The 6,181-nt window shown below is 47.1% G+C and overlaps 1 long non-coding RNA gene across 1 annotated transcript; it reads right to left on the bottom strand.

Moving 5' to 3' along the window:
• Positions 1 to 247: 247 nt before the first annotated feature.
• On the bottom strand, positions 248 to 6,181 carry LOC110342478. Its single transcript, XR_002384559.2, has 3 exons — positions 6,136 to 6,181; positions 1,493 to 1,600; positions 248 to 539 (listed from the first exon to the last, which is right to left on the bottom strand). It is a non-coding gene; the product is annotated as an uncharacterized LOC110342478 (long non-coding RNA).

Raw genomic sequence — 6,181 nt, 5'->3', positions numbered from 1 at the left:
TAAATAAAAAGAAAAATAAGAAAAAGAAAAAACAAAACAACAACAAAAATAAAAAAATAAATAAACGTTTCCTGAAATAAGAGTTTAATTGAAGTTGCCATCACTGAAGGACAATGCTCCTTCCAGAAGGTGATAGGTTGTCCAACAAAAAGCTCAAGGTCAGCTGTGGAATACCCATCTTCAAGGGGTCAGGGGATCCCAAATACCTCCAAAATAATACAGAGTATTAAGATGGCTCATAGTAAAATGTGATGGTAAGGCTTTATTGCTGAAGACACCAAACACTTTCATCACAGACACGGAGAGATCGAGCTGCCACTGGCCTGACACCGTGGATTGAACTGAACAGTCTCCCGATGGCTGATGTGTTCAAATACTCAAGGTGAGCCCTGGGGTTTCTTAGCCCAGCCCGGTTCCCTGCCTGTTCTCTGTGCTTGCAACATCCGGTCACGCTCAGTCCTGCGGCCACGCCTTCCCGCTCTGATCCCCTTGAACTGTGAACCGAAATAAACCCTTCCTTCCTGGAGTTGCTTCTTGCTCTATGTTTGGTTACAGCAATGAGAAAAGTTATTAGCACCCTATGCAAGCAAGGTCCTCACGTCCCCTTTTTAGTCACCTCCCCCTCCCCGTTTGGATTTCGGGAATCTTTAAGAAGCTACGCTGACGATCCCTCCAATGCTGACTGAAACCAGATGTGTTTGGAAACATCTGCGATCCCTATCTGTCTCTTCTTAGACCAGACAGCCAGCTTGCTCTTGAGTCCCCTTGCTTAGCAATCCCACCTGCCACCTGCTGTTTATTCCCCGCTTTCAGCCACAAGCCCCTCTCTTCCCAGGCCCTGTTGTTTCCAACAGACTTGTGTGGACACCCCCAACCTCAACCCAGCAACCTCTAAAGTACAGGGAAGCCAGAGCATTAAAGCCGGGGAGGGTTTTGAGGAAAATGATCTTCAAGGACTTAGCTCCCATGTTTATTCAATTTGGGATGTCTTTTGGGGTGAAAAGAATCACACATGCGCAGGCACACATAACCTCTCTGCACATTTTCCAAGGATCTGCAAGGAAAACCTTTTCGCGGGCAAAGCGTGGGGCACAGCAGCTTTGTGGGTGGGATCATGGAAAAAGCTTTGGGCTAGAGGAGAGAGGCCCTCATCACCCCCCCTGTCCCAGCCGTAAGCAAGTTGCTTGCTGTTCAGCATTTCTGGTGTCTATAAAGAAGGACTTGGATTTATCTGCGGTTCTTTCCAGTTCAAGAAAAAAAATCGTATATGCCTGTGGCTGTATTTCATCGTTTGTATGCTCTTCCACTTAAGGATCATGGGAGCAAGACCTGGACTCTGGGGTTTGACTGCGTTGCTTGCCTCTATTCACCATTTTCCCTGTCTGCCCAAGGCATTACTAAATTTCCCGTGAGTCGTGCGGATCAGGAAGGCTACCAGCCCTTCCTGGCAGTGCAGTTTAGTCAGGAAGCCATGTTCCTTCTTCCTACTTACTCCTGTCCTCAGTGGGTCCCTGCAGCACAGCCCGGCAGAGCATGTAAAGAGCATACCACAGCATCTCAAGCAAACAGGGGATTGATTGGGCGGGGAAGTGCAAAGGGCCTGGAAAGAAAAATCACAATCAGAAAGATGCTCTACGAAGTTGGTACGGTTCAGCTTCAAGTCTATCCTCAAGCTTCCTGAGAGCCAAAGAGGAGGAAGCCAGGTAGACATTCAGTTAGCGCCTTGGAACGGAAGCTTCCCTAATACACAGACCACAACTTCCAGGGACATGCAGCTTCCCGCTATGCAATTTTCCAAAAAACCGTGGCTTCTCCTGCCAGGAACGGGGCAAACAGCATGCTCGGTGACATATCCGAAGTGTACCTGGTGGGAGAGGGCATCTGGATAGTTTTTCCACCATTTCCCAGAAAGACCTGCCATATAGGTAGAGTCACTTTTTCTGACTGTGGCCAGAAAGTCAGGTGATAGTGCTGGAAAGATTGGTGTAAGGGGTCACGGGTGATGACGGTATTCGTGTGGTAAGGGGATCACAGGAGGCAGTGGTACACGTGCACTGGTTTTGTAGGGTAGCTAGGGAAGTCCTCTCACCTAGGTGACCTTTGAATAGAGGTCTGGAGGAAGTATGGAGCCAGCTGGTGTCTACAGGGTGGGAGGGGACTTAAATCCCTAGCACACAAAATAGTATACAGCAAATTGATGAAGAATTTTAGTAGAAAAATTTATTTCTCTCCCCCACCAGTACCAGAGGCTGAACCTAGGGAACATTTTCTCCTCCCACTTTGTGAAATATTCCTTTATACTGTGTGAACATATGTCACTGTGATTGGTTTAATAGAGAAGCTGACTGGCCAATAGCTGAACAGGACAAAGTTAGTTGGGAGAGCCAAGTTGAGAATGATAGGAAGAAGGGCAGAATCAGGAGTCGCCAGCAGACGCAGAAACAAGATGGGCCTGCCGTGCTGAGAAAAGGTACCAAGTCACATGGCAAAGCATTAGATAAGAAATACGGGCTAATTTAAATGTAAGAGTTAGCCAGTAACAAGCCTGAGCTATTGACCAAGCATCTATAAGTAATATTAAGCCTCTGTTGGTTATTTGGGAACTGGCAGGTGGTAAGCAAAAGTCTATCTACACTGCTGGGTCTTTGATACCCATGGATATGAGGTGTATGAAGGAGCACTCAGAGGAAATCCCTAAGGGAGTGGGGGGAGAGGTGAGTTGTAGGAGATCTTAGACATTACATGTCCTGTTGTAGTTGTCCCAAATTCAATTTAGCAGGGTAGGTTTTGCAAACAGTCACCTCTCACAAGGGGCCGAGGAAGGAGTATACACACACTCCTGTCTGGCTGCTCTCTCAGCTTAGGTAAGTTCCCCCAAGAGGGCCCAGGCTGAGTTGCCAGCCAACACTCCTGGAAGCTTGCCAGTGAGCCCAGAGGCGCAGAGACACACCATGGAAGATCCACTAAACCTTCTTCTAAGTCAAGTGGATCCCATGAACTTTCAACTAAATCAATCAAGAGATCAAATCATCCTCTTTGGCCTGAGGGACAGGCTTCCTGAGGCGTCTCAGAAGCTTTACCTAGCCAAACCGAGCGAGAAACCAAAGAGGAAAAACCACCCTCACTAAGTGGTGAAAGAATTCTACAGAATTGGCATGAACACTGTGAACGAAGCTGGCGTTTGGATCTGAAAGCAGGTGTCTCTGAATCACTTATACAAACCTCCAGTCTTCAAACTACAGGCTCTCGTATAGACGGGCTGGCTGACAAACTGACAGCCAGGACCAGTGGTCCTCCAGGCAAGTGTCCTAGGTCACAGTGTAGCTCTTAGCTTATTAGATTTCCCCTATTAAGAGCTATATTCAAAGGACCTACATGCAGTATATTGGAAACCAAAGTCCACTCTTTGAAAGAAGAGAGAAAGCCCAGAACTGACTTCCAAACACGCATGTGTTCTGAGCTGTGAAGACGTCTCTCCCTTTTTGATGGGAAAATGAGTGGACGGCAGGAAAGACAGAGGTGACAGAGCAGGTTCTGTATATATCATTGTCAACAGAAAGGTGCCAAAAATCAACGCAGCGCCAGCCTGCCTGCGAAGTGAAGCTTCTAGGATTTGGAATGCCAGGACCAAGGAGCTGGTTTGGACAGCAGAGCGCCTGCCTGAGGCATGAAGAAAGATCTGGGTTCTGATCTCCAGGCAAGTACCAGGCTTTTTCTTTTTCTTTTTTTTTTTTTTAGGCCATCAACCAGCTCCCAAATCACATCATGGAGACTTCTTATTAGCTGTGAATTAACCTTCTTTCCTCTGTATATCTTACTTTCACTGATTCTCTTGTCTGTCTGTCTGTCTGTCTGGAAGCTGCCTGGCTTCTTGCCCCAGGCACATTTCCCTCTTGCTCCTCATTCTCTTCTCTCTTCTCCAGTCTGGATTTCTCCTCCTATTTATTCTGTATGCCTACCAGCCTTGCCTATCCTCTCTCTCTCTCTTGCTATTGACCATTCTCTTTATTAAGCTAATCAGGTGCTTTGGCAGGCAAGGTGAAACAAATGTAGCACATCGTTCCATTGTTAGACAATTGTGGCATTAACAAACACGTAACACACATGTTTACACAGTTAAAGTAATATTCCACAGCACAGACTGGTAGACAGTGTCTCAGTCTTCAACAACCAGCCCTGGAGAGGTGGATGAGAGGAAGGACAGAGGCAGGCATGTAACTCTAATAGGTCTTAATAATAGAAGCTGGGATTCAGATATAGGGGGAAAATGCTGAGAGATCAGAGAAAGAAATGAGATAGCGACAGCCACACCTTTACCTTGCCAACTTCCCAGATGAAAAGAGAGAGCGGTTTCCATTTCCTCCCACCTATAATCCTTTCTCTGCCCAGCCATCTAACTTCCTGTCTGTCTGCACAGACGTCCAGACCTCTACGGTTAGCTAGTGGCAAGCTCCTCCCTCTGATCTTCAGACAGGCTTTATTTGTACAAACAAGATAGTACCACACAGACAGATAGATCCCTAAAGCTCACTGGCCAGTCAGCCTCTCTAAGTCAGTGAGCTTCAGATTCAAGGAGACACAAGGGTCAAAAACAAAACAAAATACAGAACTGAGAGCAGTGACACACACCTTTAATCCCAGAACTCTAGAGGCAGAGGCAGGTGGATCTCTCTGACTCTGAGACCAACCTGGTCTGCTTATTAAGTTTCAGGCCAGCTGAGGCTACATAGTGAGACCCTGTCTCAAAAATAAAATAAAGGAGAGTAACTGAGGAAAAACACCTGATGTTGACCTCTGACCTCCACACATGTACACACTCACACTAGCAAGTACAACACACACACACACACACAAAATACAGACTATAGACACACAAAGAAAGCAGAATCACTTGTGACCACCTTCACTTGGCACAGGTTTCACCGAGACTACATTGGAAACAACACAACAGCACCTTAAATAAACTTACACATCTCAGAGCGTTTTTTGCAGTGAATCTCACAGACTGTACATCTACCCCCCCCCCAGACCATAGCTTCTCTGCGGAAATGTCTATCCCCCCACCCCCCACCCCGTTTCAAGCACAATTTACGTTAAAGGACTCCTGAATTATCCTTTGTGCTTGTGGTGGGGGTGGGAGGAGAACCCCAAGGACACGTTCTGAACATTTTTCTGTAGCAAAAAAAAAAAAAAAAAAGGAGTGTGTACTCAGTACTTCAGTTCAATGGATGCTTCAGGTCCCACGGTAGGTGTTGTGGAAACGTGAACATGACTAAGACACCATTCCTGCTTGCAAAGCATGCGCAAGACAGACTGCCCCCCAGGCGATACGGGAAAGGAACGCTTATACCTGACTACTCCTGTGAAGGAAGCTAGAGGAAGAGACGGCTTTGAGGACCTTGGGGGTTGAGAGCCTCATCACGCTGAGTTGGCCTGTGTTAGACGAGCGAAGAGCTGTGGAAGGACACTCCTACCTCGGCACATGGCAACTGCAGACTGCATTGTCGCTCATGAAAGGAGGGACAGAACAGGAGACGAGGAATTGGAGGGGTGGCAAAAGACAGTCATGGGAGCCACGCCGGCTGGCTTCCCTTCGATAGAGCGAATACCTGAGGTATCCAACTTACTAAGAAAAGGGGTGTTTTTGGATCACATTTTTAGTAGTTTGGGTTGATGACTGATTGGCCTCACATGCTTTACAGTACAGCAAGTCAGCACCTGACAGCAGGGAATACAACGTGCAACGTACAACGCACCTTACTGAGGTCAAGAAAAGAGACAGAGATGGGGTGGGGTGGGCAAGCAGGAAAAGAGAAGTGCCTTGAGACCTCTGATTTCCTTAGAACATAATACCCAGTGGCCTTCACGCTTCCCTCTGTGCTTCACAGATTGCCTATTGCAAGCACTTAGCTGAGAATCAAGCATTTAATACTAGGCCTTTGGGGTCTGAATTCAGGTGCCTAGACGCACTGAGGAGTTGCAGACTTGCATGCTAAGCCAGCTGTTCTGGTGGCTCTGGTGGAGAAGGATGTAAAAAAGGAGGTGGTGTGTGTAGGCTTCAATGGACGCTGTAACGATACGCGACACACAATTACTGACAGTAAAGCTAAGTATTTAATGTAGAAAATTACTCACAAGATACCAAACCCAGAGGAGCCAAGCAGTTCTCAGCTAGCTGCCG

This window comes from Mesocricetus auratus, unplaced genomic scaffold (genome assembly GCF_017639785.1).
Source record: "Mesocricetus auratus isolate SY011 unplaced genomic scaffold, BCM_Maur_2.0 Super-Scaffold_100013, whole genome shotgun sequence".
NCBI classification, from domain to species: domain Eukaryota; kingdom Metazoa; phylum Chordata; class Mammalia; order Rodentia; family Cricetidae; genus Mesocricetus; species Mesocricetus auratus.
Note: the sequence above shows the minus strand (reverse complement) of the source record. Positions and strands in the feature narration are given on the sequence as shown.